Genomic DNA, 14,548 nt, shown 5'->3' with positions numbered 1-14,548 from the left:
TCTAGGACTAGGAGCACGACAGGACCGAGCAATCGCACCCTCCACAACACTTGCACTTTTATTTTTCTCATTAACACTTGAATGTTTCAGATCTCTGACATTCGACCATAAATCCTCTCTGTCTCCAAATCTTAGGATTCTACCTTTTATCCAAGGTTTGAATGGCCGTCATCATGTCCTTCAAGGTTGGTTCCTTATCAGTATCAGTGGGGTTCTGGGACTACCACTACTGGGAATGAATAATAGGATTGATAATATGAGGAGAATCTTCAATTCCTGACTATCTCTAGAAGAAAGCGAGATTTACTACCCCGGCTCTTCTGATCCTATCCCTTTCAAGCTTTAGAAACATATCGGTAGTAATCCATCCACTCTTTCTCTGATAAACCAAAACATTCATCACATCTGTCCTTTAACAAAGTAATTTTTACCTCTACAATTTACACAAACAGAGTGGGGATCCAACACGGCTTTAGCAATTCGGGTTTTACACCCCTCACACACATTCTCACACTTGAAGCAGAGTCAGACATCTTGGAAGAGAAAAAATCGTAAGAAAAATCCAAAGCGAGCAAAGGTCAAAATCAACAATATCTAACAAATCCAGAAAATCCAAAGCAAATCCAAAAAACAAGCGAAAGCCAAAGTGTACTTCACCAAAACTCTGTGAAAAAACACGGGCCAAACGAGCAAAATTCTTAACAATGCAACCGGTATGGCGGCAGGGAAGATCTGAGGAACAGTTGGAATGGTTCAAGGTACCTGGGTAGAGGGCGCACTAGTGGTACACCTAACTACCCATCACATTGCCGTGAGTTTTTGAAATTCTGCCAGCGTCAGGGACTTAAGCTATATATATAACTACCAGGTAAGTCAGATGTTTAAAAATGACATTTTCATAATAAAATTGTTTCATATATAATTACCCAGTAATTACATACCTAACGTTTCTACCTCACGCTGCAATTTTTTTAAAAGTTCCTGGCACTGTTCTACTGTTTTGTGTATCGTGACAGGCCCTGCCCACTATTGGGGAACATGGGAAACAAACTGGCAGGTAGGCTCAATCTGTTTGTGCCCTTATGTTCATAAGAGAGGAGGGCAGGCTCTGACTCTGTAATTAAGTGGTAAGTATGTATGAAATTTAATTTTATTCTGAAAATGTCATTTGCATGTAAGTAACTTACCAAGTAATTACACAGCTGAAAATGATATTTTAATGATAAAATAAAGTTTGTTCATACTTACCTGGCAGATATATATATAGCTGTATTCTCCGAAGTCCGACAGAATTTCAAAACTTCGCGGCACGCAGTGGCCGGGCAGGTGGTTAGTACCCATTCCCGCCGCTGGGAGGCGGTATCAGGAACCATTCCCATTTTCTATTCAGATTTTCTAGTGCCACTGACTCTGAGGGGAGGAGGGAGGGCAATATGAATATATATATCTGCCAGGTAAGTATGAACAAACTTTATTTTATCATTAAAATATCATTTTGTTCATGAGACTTACCTGCCAGATATATATATAGCTGAATACCACCTTTGGAGGGTAGAGACAGCCAAGAATTAAAAAAAACCAATTATTGGTAAAATTATTTTGGTTCCTTATCTGATAGCATAGCTGACTGAGTGGTTACTGTCACTCTAGTCTGCTTCTGCTTTTACTAGAGACCCCAGCAAGGTAGTGACCTATATAGCTGGCGACTTCTAGATGATCTGTCAACGGGGCGTGACCACAATGTGACTAGATCATAGACCATACAAAGAGGACAAAAGAGCATTACTAACCACCTAACCAACACCTAAAGCGTTAGTTTGCAAAGGATTGGGAAGACTGCCTCCAGTAGTCGACCCAACAACCATAAAAACACAATTAAAAAGGGGATAGGATCAGAGTTACCCCCTGTCCCCAAGGTTGCTGAAGCAGCAATGTATGGTCCCAGCGAAAAGCAATTTTCGTATGCTACCTAAACATCTTGCCAAGTAGTGTGAGGCAAACACCGAATTGACTTCGCCAAAATGTGGCACTAAGAATGTCACTGAGTACCATATTTTTCTTGAACGCCATGGAGGTAGCAACTGCCCTCACCTCATGAGCGTTAACTCTCAACAACTTGAAGTTGGAGTCGTCACAACTAGAGTGTGCGTCCTTAATGACGTTCCCTAATGAAGAATGCCAGTGCATTCTTCGACATGGGTTTAACTGGTTGCCTCACAGAACACCATAAATTATCCGAGGGACCACGAGTGTCCTGTGTTCTTTTAAGGTAGTACTTGAGAGCTCTAACTGGACATAGAACTCCCTCAGGTTCCTGTCCAATAAGGTCTGCTAAACCTTTAATTTCAAAGTGTCTAGGCCAAGGGTTAGAAGACCTATCATTCTTAGCCAAGAACTTAGGGCTTAAAGAATAGACAGCATTGTGTTCCTTGAAGCCACATGACGGCCTGAACTTCACTCACTCTCTTCACTGCCGCCAGAGCCGTGAGGAATGCAGTTTTTAGTAACATCCTTAAGAGATGCAGAGTGGAGAGGCTCAAAAGGACTAAACATCAAAAACTTGAGCACAACATCCAAGTTCCAAGCAGGGGGAATTAGCTGAGGAACCTTGGACGTCTTGAAAGATCTCGTAAGATCGTGGAGGTCCTTATTGTCAGACAAATCTAATCCTCTGTGTCTGAAAACAATCGAAAGCATGCTCGATAACACTTGATAGTCGGGAACTGCTATATCGAGTTTTTCTCTTAAGTAAAAGAGAAAATCGCAACCTGGCTCACAGTGATAGAGGAAGAGGAAAAGCCCTTCTTTCTACACCAACCTTTGAAGGTTGCTCACTTCGCTAGATATATCCTTTAGATGAAGAACTTCTGGCTCTGGCGATGGCCCGTGCCACCTGGCCAGAAAAACCCCTCTCGCTCTGACCAAGTTTCGATAGTCTGAAAGCAGTCAGGTTCAGAGCGGGGAGATTCAAAGATATCTCGTGAAGTGGGTTTGTATGAGCAGGTCTGCTCTCAAGGAAGGGTCCTGGAACGTCTACCAACCAGAAGAGAAACTCCGAGAACCAGTGGTTGAAGGCCAAAACGGGGGGATGAGAGACATCCTCGTCCCTTGTGAGGTTGCGAACTTCGTATGACTTCTCCCAGAATTTAGAACGGGAAAAAGGCGTAAACATCTATTCCCATCCAATCCCAGGGAAAAGCAACTATCGTGAACTGCCCCAGGGTCGAGTACAGATGAGCTTTATAGAGGAGCCTCGCTGTTCTTGGTCGTGAAAATATCCACAAGATGGCGACCCCAAAATTTCCAAAAATCTTGGCAAACCTCCTGATGAAGGGTCCATTCCTTGGCAGGAGTTGATGGCGCCAACAGAGCAGGACTGCTCGAACATTTTCGACCCCTGCAACAAAACTTGTGAGAATCGAAATGTTGCGAGCATGAGGCTCAGAAGAATAATCTCTCTTGCAAGGCTGAACAGGGAACAAGTAGTATTGAGCCGGTTTGCTAGAACTACACGTGATTGCAAACTTGGACCTCGAAGAATTGGAGAGCTAAAAGATAGCCGCCAAATCTTTGAAGTCGATGTGCCAAGACACCTGTTCCTCTCTCCAGGTTCCTAACACTTCCTCTCCCCCCAGTGTTGCCCCCAACCTGTTGACGACCCGTCGGAAAAACAACACTAGGTTGGGGTTCAGAAGCTTGAGGGAGATCCATGCAATTTCGTTGGATCGAGCCACCACCACAGATCTCTTTATATAAGGAAGAATTCTCAATTCCTCTTTCAAGTCTTCCTTGCTTTGCCAGTTCTCCAACAAAAAGAACTGAAGAGGCCTGAGATGCAGACTCCCAGAAAACAAACTTCTCCAGCGAGGAAATGGTCCCCAGCAGACTCATTCCTTCCTTCACCTAGCATGTTTCCTTTTCCAAGAAGGCGAGACTTTTTCGCAACATAGAAGTTGCCGTTCTGGCGACGGAGACACTATAAAAAGCCGCTGAATACATCTGAATTCCCAGACACAATGGACAGTGAGGGGATCAGCTGGGACTTCTCCACAGACCAGAAGTCCCAGGGACTTCACGAGTTCAGAGTCAACTGAAGGTCCTCCAGATACCTTCGCCGGACGACGCTCGAATCAACCAGTCGTCCAAGTAGAGTGAGATCTGGCGTCGCAGGTGCAACTGCATCGCCAAAGTTTTCATGAGGCGATGTAAACACCCTCGGAGCAAAATGTGGCGCCAACAGCATCTGGTGTTCCCAGGCGGTCACCCATCCAACTGACCAGACCCAACGTTTTTCGCTGATCGGACGAAGCGGTGTTTTCAACGTGGTAGCTGTGCTGAGTTCAAAGCAGAGAGCCCTGAACTGGTGCGTCTAGTCCCCAAGACAACCTGAGATACTTCATGAACGTGGATGAATTGGGGCGTGAAGATAAGTATCTTGGAGATCCAAAGATACCATCCAATCCCCGGGATGAAGGGCTCCTAGTATTGACTGCGAGGTCTCCATCTTGAACTTTTCCTTCGGACCAAGTTGTTCGACCTGTTGACGTCCAAGACAGGTCTCCAGCCTACTGAAAGTTTTGGGACTAGAAACAATCTGTAGTAAAATCCCGGGAACATTTAAGTCCAAGACCTGTTCCACTGCTCTCTCTTTCGAACATCTGTTCAGAGCAGGTCAAAAGAATTTTCTGTTTGACAGGAAGGCAGATTGGGAAACAAAAACAAAGGAGGAGGAGACAGGAAGGGAATCAAGTAACCTCTCTCCTAACAGTAGGAGGGACCAAACGTCTGCCCCTCACTCTTTCCAGGCTTGTGCAAAATGAAGCCTGGTTGCAAAGGGAGTCTGGAGATGAAAGAGTCACTTGCTACCTCTCTTGAGGTGACATTCCTTGGGAAAAAAACTCTCTCTCGAGAAGTGCGGGTCTCGAGTTGCTTCCCATGGAAGCCCCTTTGTTAGGCAAATATTTAGCTTTCGTTTCCTTTTTGTATCATTGAGGAAGAATCGTTATGAAGGAGATGCAGTTTGAATGTCGATAACTTTAGTTTTGAGAAAAAACGATATTTTTGCTTCTCTATGTATTTATTTGCTTGAAATGTCCAGTTTGATGTTTTTATGACATAATGAAATGCCAAAAATAGACCTGCAAAGTAATATAACTTCGCTAAATGAAGCTAAATTAGCAGTGAAGTGTCAAAACACGGCTCTTCTTTGGGCAAGCTGACGTTTTACTTAGTCAAGCTCTGAGCTCCATCTGACTGACTGCCACTTGTCTGCGGCATTCCTGTCTTTAGCTGACACTACTAGGTCCCCAGGTTGCCATAGATCGCATTAGATATTATTATTTCATAGCTAAAGGAAATTACCACCGAGTCTGACAATAACATTACATTATTGAAAAGTAATTTGACTATGATGGTTACTGTTTTGTTATAACTCCTAACTGTGAAGAACTTTTAAATAAAACTTTGAGAAGATAGTCAGGATATGTATGATGCCATATATAAAATATCCCAGAAAATTTGATTTCCGATTTCTTCGTCAAACGCTCCAGCTTAAGACAAAGACAACTGCGAAGGTGGAGAGAGGAGCCGAAGGCAAAAAAGTCTCTTGGAAACAGATCCTTAAGAAAAATCAGAGTCTGATAATCAGAGGAAGAAGGCGAAAAGTTTCTCTTCATACAAAGGCTGTGACGAAAGAGGATGTTCTTCCGAGCTGTGGGTCTTGAGTGAGTGGTGAAAGTAGTTCGATTCCCCGAACAAGTCGAGGCGGGAACTCCGATAACGAAGAAGAGGCGTCAACTAGAGCTCTTATAGTAAACATAAAAATGTGGAACACTTCTTCGATTAGCGTGTCATCCTTGCCGCAGGGGCCATGCTAATCTTCTCTGTATCGTTCAAATTTTAGTATATGTACTGCTTGAAGCAAGTCTGGCTAAATTAAGAAGGACATCAGATGTTGAAGCGGGTAGTTATGCGACATGATGAACAACTGGAGCGTCGTCAACACAAGACTTGAAGCTAACGTCCTGAGGAGCGTCCGGAGCGTCATGGCGTGACGCACGAGAGGCTCCGTGGCAAGTACTAGAAGAGAGTCACAGCGTGGCGTGCCTGGCGTCATGGCTGGCGCGTGCCGAGCGTCAAGGTGAGGCGCGTGAAGCGTGAGAAGCGCCACGGGAAGAGCAAGGCGCCCTGGCGCGAGACAAGAGAAAAGGCCAACACCTCAACTCGGGAAGACGAATAGGAAGCCACTAAACACTCTCTCTAGACGAGAAGAAGCCCCAAAACATCTAGCAGGCGAGGAAGACGAAGCAGGAGACGAAGGTGAAAGTCTGTACCTCTTAACAGGCAGATTCAAATCTTGAAAGGTTCATGAGAGCATTCAGCTGTTGTTGCAAACCCAACAAAATCTTACGCGTTGGAGAAGCAACTCTCTGGAGGAGGGGCTGAACCTGAGAGAAGGAAGGGGCGAGAGACGTATCTTCCTTCCACAGGGGAAGAAGCTCTAGCCCTTCCATCTTAGCGCGACAGGGGGTCGAGAAACAGCGTCATCATTCGAAAAACACTTTATTCTCTTCTGCAGAGGAATATACACGAAAAACTTTCGGGGAAGAGTACAAACGTCTAGAGGAAGAGGACGTGAAGCGTCCTCTCCTGAACAAGCTCTCTTAAGAGGGCGAGAGTCAACCGAGAGCTCCAACCCCGAGGCGGGGAGGACGTGTCGGAGGACGAAGCAATCCTTCAGGATGCGTGCCTGAGCACGATCCCTGGCAGCCTGGGAAGCGTCATCAGGACCTGCCGAAGGGACGCCAGATCGGTGGGAAGCCCCCGTAACCCTCATGCGGCTTTCGACATGCCCCCTCCCTGGTCCTGGGAGTTCGACAGAGGTCCAGGCCTAGAGGCATTATAGGGCCGATCTGACGCCCCCTCCACAACACTAGGGGCACTAGCACTAACACTATGCGTTTGAATTGCATTCACTTTGTTTCAAGAGCGCACGAATTGACTCCACATAGAGCCAGGGAATTACACAACCTCAGGGCAGCAACAAACTACAGGGTTAGTACTAAAATTTACTACAGGGTTACTAGTAGGAAAAACCTGACTGTCCATCTAAGGATGCACTCTGGAGGAAGATTTCCTCAGCCTATCACGCTCCAATTTAAGCATATAGGCTTCATATTTCTTCCACTCACCCTCAGACAATCCTTCACATTCATTACCGATTATCATAGAGCATTGAACACCCTTACATATCATACATAAAGAGTGAGGAACTATCAAAGTCTTGATAGCCTCACCTTACATTCACCCAAGCTACAGACTCAATAGCTAGAGGTAAGACATCTTAATTATTAGAAAAGTCAAAAGCAAAATCAAAAACAGTCCACAAAGAGCGTATGCCAAGTCACAGATCCAGTCAATACCAAAAACAACCAAAATACTTAAGTGACAACAAATTTCCGAAATCCAAATGGCGGAGGAACTGACAACAGGTGTTGACAGTCCGCGACAGAGAAAAATCTGAATAGAAAATGGGAATGGTTCCTGATACCCGCCTCCCAGCGGCGGGAATGGGTACTAACCACCTGCCCGGCCACTGCGTGCAGCCGCTAATTTTGAAATTCTGTCGGACTTCGGAGAATACAGCTATATATATCTGGCAGGTAAGTCTCATGAACAAATTACAGTTTTTAAAAGTAAATTGTATTTTTCCTAACTTTACAAACCTGAGTTCCTTTACATTAGGAATTACTTGAAACGAAGCTGGACACAGCCATTAAACTCTTGAACAAGGTGGTTAGGAGTAACTACTGCCAGGTAGGCAGGAAGAAGCCTGCCCAGATGTAATCATTCAGTTGCCTTTCAGTCCAGGTTCTAATTGAAGGTGGAAGAAAGGAGGCATAAAAATGTAACAAAGGACCTCAGATTTGTATAGTTAGGAAAAATACAATTTAGAGGCTGCAAAAACTGTGATTTGTTGATGACACAATATACAAACCATCAGTCCTTTACATTAGGAAGACTCACTGGTTGGAGGGAGGAATCTGAGCTGAGTCTCTTAAGCTGACTGAGTTCTGCACACCTGGGCAACTCCTCCTGGTCGAAAAGAGCGAGGAGAAGTGACTGTGCCTCCGACATATTGATCGAGATATGAACTGCAAAATCAAATGTCAGATATCTGGACCTTTTCATATGGTGAGGAACCCATTACTCATTGAAATAGGCAAGGGAAGAAAAGAGTCAGGAGGCAGTAAGGAAAACCCATCAAAAAGGGTTTTCCTTATGCCAGAGTCTCCTCTCCTTCCTGGCCCTTGGTGAGGAAAAGACGGAATAGAGACTTCTATGATTCTAGAAGAAAAATAGAACGGTTGCTCGATGTGTAGTCTTAATGCATCACATGCTAGAACCAACAAGTGTCAGTTCAAGTCCCATTCTCATCCCGAAGGAAGGAGGACCTTATGCAGGATGAGGAAGGAGGATGAAGAGAGGCCAGTACTCTCAGGATCCTTCTCACTTTCAGAACCAACACCTTAGGCAAGATGCTACCTGTCCTCTTGAAGGAGCCGGGTAAGAACACACAACGTGTTGAGCAGCCACCACCATACCAAGGAAAAAAGGTTCCAAGGGCCTGTGGGTAAGACTGAAAGTAGAAGACAAGAGTGTGGTCTATAAAACCACATCTTGCTTCCAGACTGAAAGAAACTTCCGGAAAGCGAGAGACAGACCAAGCCAATGACTTCGTGAGCTCTCAGGTGGTTGTACGGGTATTGTCGTCACCAGCTGCCGAGTGCATCCTTTGATTGCTTTACAAGCCAGGAGAAAGATGTGTCCTTAGACACTTCTTTCTTGGGAGAGATAGTACAGGCAGTCCTCGGTTATCGGTGGGGGTTCCGTTCTGAGGGTGTGATGATAACCAAAAATCACCGATAACCAAAAAATCACAACTTTTAAAAGTAAATTGTACTTTTCCTAACTTTACAAACACGAGGTCCTTTACATTAGGAATTACTTTCAGCGTAGGCTGTAAATGGGCGCTGAGCTTTCAAACAAGGTGGTTAAGCAGTTAACTACCATCCAGGAGGCGGGAGTACCGCCTGCCCGGATGTAAACATTCCAATTTGCCTTTCGGCCCAGGTATCAGATTGAGGGGTGGCATGAGGTGGGCATGAAATGTACTGTAAAGGACCTCAGGTTTATATTGTATACAGTAGTTAGGAAAAATACAATTTACTTTTAAAAATTGTGATTTGTTCCGACAAGATACACAAACCATCAGTCCTTTACATTAGGAAGACTCACTGGTTGGAGGGAGGAATCTGAGTGAGTCTCTATGAACTGACTGGAGTTCACCACACCTTGTCTTCCCTTCCTGGTCGATAGAGTGAGGAAGGGAAAACTGCCTCTGACAAAATGATCGGGTTGTAAGAAACGCAGGATCAATTGTCAGACCTCTGGGTCCCTTTGCATGAAAGAGGAATCATCAGTTCATGCAAAGTAGCCTAGGAAGAACTTGGAGTCGGTGACATTAAAGCAATCACAAGCATTGGGTTTGTCTTACTGTCATGGTCTCCTTCCCCCACCTTGCAAGGGGAAGGAGTGGGGTTGCTTCTATAACCTCAACGGAAAATAGAACGGGAGCCCCCGTTGAGTGCTTACCTGCATCAGCCACCAGATCCAACATGTAACGGCACGTCTACTCCCTGCCCGTGGGAAGAGAGCCGAGATGGGGAGAAAGAAGCGAGGCCAGTCACTCCACATTCAATCTCCCAATCACAACCATACGTCTTAGGTGAGATGCAACCTGACCTGATAGAGGAGGCGGGTAAGCTACACAACTTGTTGAGCAGCCACCAAAGGACCCAAGGAAAAAGTGTCCAAGGACTTGTGAGCAACATCCCAGAGGTAGAAGGAGGTGAAGGTGGTCTGTTAGGACCATACATCTGTCTTCACCACCTGAAGAACTGATAAGTTCTTCCGGAATGTGAGGGACGGACCAATGCTGCGGACTTCGTGAGCTCTCAGACGAAGCGTACTGGTGTTGTCTTCTCCAGCAGCAGAATACACTCTCCTTATCATTTCATGAAGCCAGAAAGAGATCTTGTTCTTGGATACTTCTTTCTTGGTCGAGCCAGTACTAACGACGAGTCGTTGACACTTGGGCTAGAGACGTCAGGTCCTCTTCGGATAGCGCCGCAGCACTCTAACAGGACACAGTAGCATCTCATCTGGTTCATTACCTACAAAGCTCTCTATGGGAGGGGATCGTGAAAGACTCGAACCGTGCATCAGGGACCGAAGGATTCTGAGTCTTCGCTACAAAATCAAAGAACGAAATCGAGCGTAACTAATTCCCATCCCCTCGAGTGTTTAACATCAAAGGAAAGTCCATGTAGTTCGCCAACTATCTTCCCAGATGCCATAAAAAGGTTCAGTCACTCCTTTTCAAATTCCAATGAGTCAGGCTCCTTAGAATGAGTCACATCCCTGAGGGGCCTGAGATCCCTGGGTGGGCAAGATCTTTCAAAGCTTCTCATCAGTAGGGAAATCTCGGAGGAGGAGGAGATATCTACTCCTTTCAGCTGAAAGACTAGGCTGAGTGTGGCACATTAGCCTTTTACAGCTGAAACGGAGAGAAGCTTCTCTCGGCGAAGGAAGATGAGGAAGTCCGCGACCTGCTGAACAGTACAGTCATACCCCTAACTTACGCGAGGTTGGGTTCCAGAGCCCCTCGTGCAAGGTGAATTTTCGTGTAAGTTTGGCATGGTCTTTAAAAATGCTAATAAACGTTTATTGTACTTCTAGAGTTTAAGTACTAAATATGATCCTAATCATTTTCCCAAAGTATTAAGCTAACTTTTAAATGAACTAAAGTTAGTGTCATTTTATTTAAAATTTAGCTTATTACACTTAAAAAAGAAATAAATGGTTGACATGAAAACTGAGTACTGCACAGTTTCATAATGCACTTATACTAATGATACCCCTAATTCATGGGATGCCATTTTCTTTTTCACTTAGAGTAAAAGCCATTTTCTTTGCGTCACAGTCATAACAAAGGTACAATTCAATATCGAAAACATGTACATAATGTTCGTAGAAGGTAGTACACTGTTCGTAGAAGGTAGTACATTACAGAGAGAGAGAGAGAGAGAGAGAGAGAGAGATACATATACTGTAATACAGTAACTGTATATACTGCTTTTGTATTGTATTTATGTGCAAATATATAAATATGGTATTTTCATTATAAAATAAGTTTTTAAATATACTTACCTGGTAGTTACATATATATAGCTTTATCCCGCTCTGATTAACCTAGCACGGCAGAAATTCAAAATTCGCGGCAATCGCCGATAGATGGTCAGGTGGCCATACCTGAGCGCCCTCTACCAGGTAACTAGAACCATTCCCAATTGTCCTCAGAAATTCCATGCCCCTGTTCTCAGAGGGGAGGAGGAGGGACCTTTATATATGTAACTACCAGGTAAGTATATGTAAAAACTTATTTTATAATGAAAATACCATTTTTAAATATCTAACTTCCTGGTAGTTACATATATATAGCTGATTGACACCATTGGTGGTGGGTTAGAGAACAAAAAACACTGTTGGGAATTCGTATAATTACTAAACACTAGAAATTAGCTGTAAACATACTCTGGTTCTTACCTGATAAGGAAGCTGGCTTCATAATTATCCTGCCTCATTCGCCTGCATTCCTTGAGAGACCCAGCGACCCATCCAGGGGCTGTAGAAAGTCTCTATGGGGCTGTCACACGGTCCTCAACCTTAACATGACTAGACCACCACCCTTGCTATCCTGGCATAGCCATGGACAAAGAGCTGACCACCTGACCCACTAAAATCACTAAATAACACACTCCATAAAACCTAACTTAGACTTGCAACCCCAGACTGTGGAAGGTTGCAACAACCTTCACAGACAACCTGTGAGTTCAAATCAAGAAAAAGGCAAGGGTATAATACAAAAAAAAAAAGGTTATAGGGTAGAGGCAGTAGTACCCTCTCCAACTACGGCGCCGGAGGCAACGTACGGACCCAGGGAACAGCAATCCTCATATTGGGTCTGTACTTCTTTCAGGTAACAATCTGCGAAGATAGATTTGCTTCGCCAAAAAGTCGCTTCAAAATCGATTTCATAGACCTGTTGTGTCTATAAGCCATCGAAGTTGCCACAACTCTTACCTCGTGCGCTTTGACTTTGAGGATTGAAAGCTTTTCTCGTCACATTCTTGGTGAGCTTCCCTTATTAAGTCCTTGATAAGAACGCCAGCGCATTCTTTGATAAGGGTAACGAAGGTTTCTTCACTGAGCACCAGAGGTGATCTGTCTGACCTCTCATGTTTCTGGTCCTTTGTAGATAAAATTTTAGGGCCCTAACTGGACAAAGGCCTCTCTCTTTTTCCTGTCCTACTAAATGAGACAGCCCTGGTATGGAAAAAGATCTGGGCCAGGGTTGGGAAGGGTTCTCGTTTTTAGCGAGAAAACCAAGTTGAAGTGAGCAGACTGCATTTTCCCCATTGAAGCCTACTTTCTTGCTAAAGGCTTGTAGTTCTCTCCTACCCTCTTGGCTGTAGCCAAAGTGACCAGGAAAAGGGTCTTCTTAGTGAGATCCTTCCATGAAGCCTTGTCGAGAGGTTCAAACCTATTCGAGGTTAAAAATTTTAAGACTACGTCCAAATTCCAAGAGGGGTCGGGTTGTCCTTCCTCTTAACTGTCTCAAAGGACCTTATGAGATCCGTGAGGTCCTTGTCTCCCGACACGTCAATATTTCTGTGACGGAAGACGGAAGCAAGCATGCTGCGGTATCCCTTGATGGTAGATACTGCTAGGTTTCCTTGGGTTTTCAAATGCAGAAGAAAATCTGCCAGTTGAGTTAGAGAGGTACTGGAAGAGGAAATGTTGTTTTTCCTGCACCATTCCCTGAATACGTCCCACTTTGATTGGTACACCTTGAGTGTGGGCGTTCTCCTCGCTCTCGCGATGGCTCTTGCAGCTTCCTTGAAAAACCCTTCGCTCTTGCCAGTTTTTCGATAGTCGAAAGGCAGTTAGGTTGAGAGCGAGGAGATTTTGATGGTATCTCTCTATATGTGGCTGTCTGAGTAGATCGTTCCGACAAGGTAACGATCTGGGGTGTCTACTAGCCACTCCATCACCTCCGTGATCCATGGTCTCATGGGCCAAAATGGAGCTATCAGGGTCATGCGGGCGTCGTTCGACTCTCTGAACTTCTTCATGACTCTGTCTAGGATCTTGAATGGAGGAAAAGCGTACATGTCTAGTCCCTCCCAATTCATGAGGAAGGCGTCCACCGCCACTGCTTCCTGGTCTGGGACTGGAGAGCAGTAGACTGGTAACCTCTTCGTTCTCTGTGTCGCAAAGAGGTCTATTGATGGTTCTCCCACAGATTCCAAAGCCTGTTGCACACATCGTGATGTAAGGTCCATTCTGTCGTGAGAACCTGTCTTTCCTCTGCTGAGAAGATCCGCTCTGCGTTCTTCTCTCCCTCTATGAAGCGGGTGATCAGAGTTAAGTTGTTCGTTTCTGCCCACAGCAGGAGATCTTTGGCTGCCTCGTAAAGGGAAAACGAACAGAGTGCCCCCTGTTTCCTGATGTAGGCCAACGCTGTGGTGTTGTCTGCGTTGACCTGTACAATCTTGTTCTGGACCTTCTCCTGAAAGTGGACTAGTGCAAGATCAATGGCCACCAGTTCCTTGACATTTATATGCCATTTCTTCTGATGGTTTTCCCATAGACCTGAGATCTCGCCCTTCCCCAGCGTTGCACCCCATCCCATGTCCGATCGGCGTCTGAATACAACACTAGGTCGGGGTTCTTTTGTTGAAGTTCGAGGCCTACTTGAAGTTTTTGGGGTCGTTCCACCAACTCAAATGTTTTTGATTCCCAGAGGATCGGAATCCACGTCTCCAGATCTTGGCCTCTTTTCCAATAGCTTGACAGATGGAACTGAAGTGGACGTAGATGTAGTCTTCCCAGGGGAGACGAATTGTTGATCGAGGAGAGGGTCCCCAGCAGACTCATCCACTCCCCGCCGAACAGGTCCATCTCCCCTAGAAAGAGCTTCACCTTTTCTAAGCAATCTAGAATGCGTTTCGGGGCTGGAAAAGCCCGAAAAACCACTGATTGAATCCTCATCCCCAGGTAGATGATGTCCTGTGAAGGCGTTAGCTGCGATTTGGCTAGATTTACTACCAGACTTAATTGTTGCGTCAAATTCATTGTAACTTGTAGATCCTCCAGACACTTTGCTTTGCGATCTGGCTCTGATTAGCCAATCGTCCAGGTACATCGAAATCCGTATCCCTTTTAGATGTAACCAGTGAGCTACGTTCGATGCCACTCGAGAGAAAACACCTGAGCCGTGCTTAGTCCAAAACAAAGTGCTCTGAACTGATAGGTTGTCCCGAGATGCACAAACCTCAGATATTTTCTGTAGTTCGGGTGAATTGGTGCGTGAAAATACGCGTCCTGTAGGTCTATTGAAACCATCCAGTCTTCCTGTTTGGTG

At 45.1% G+C, this 14,548-nt stretch overlaps 1 protein-coding gene and 1 non-coding gene across 2 annotated transcripts in view; both read right to left on the bottom strand.

Moving 5' to 3' along the window:
• Positions 1-14,548, bottom strand: part of CSN8 (COP9 signalosome subunit 8) — a 129,973-nt gene that overhangs the window by 64,389 nt on the left and 51,036 nt on the right.
• Positions 5,819-5,923, bottom strand: LOC136841970 (U6 spliceosomal RNA). The gene has a single exon (XR_010854132.1). It is a non-coding gene; the product is annotated as a U6 spliceosomal RNA (small nuclear RNA).

This window comes from Macrobrachium rosenbergii, chromosome 1 (genome assembly GCF_040412425.1).
Source record: "Macrobrachium rosenbergii isolate ZJJX-2024 chromosome 1, ASM4041242v1, whole genome shotgun sequence".
Lineage (NCBI taxonomy): Eukaryota > Metazoa > Arthropoda > Malacostraca > Decapoda > Palaemonidae > Macrobrachium > Macrobrachium rosenbergii.
The sequence above is the reverse complement of the archived record's forward strand: the minus strand, read 5'-3'. Positions and strand labels throughout refer to the sequence as shown.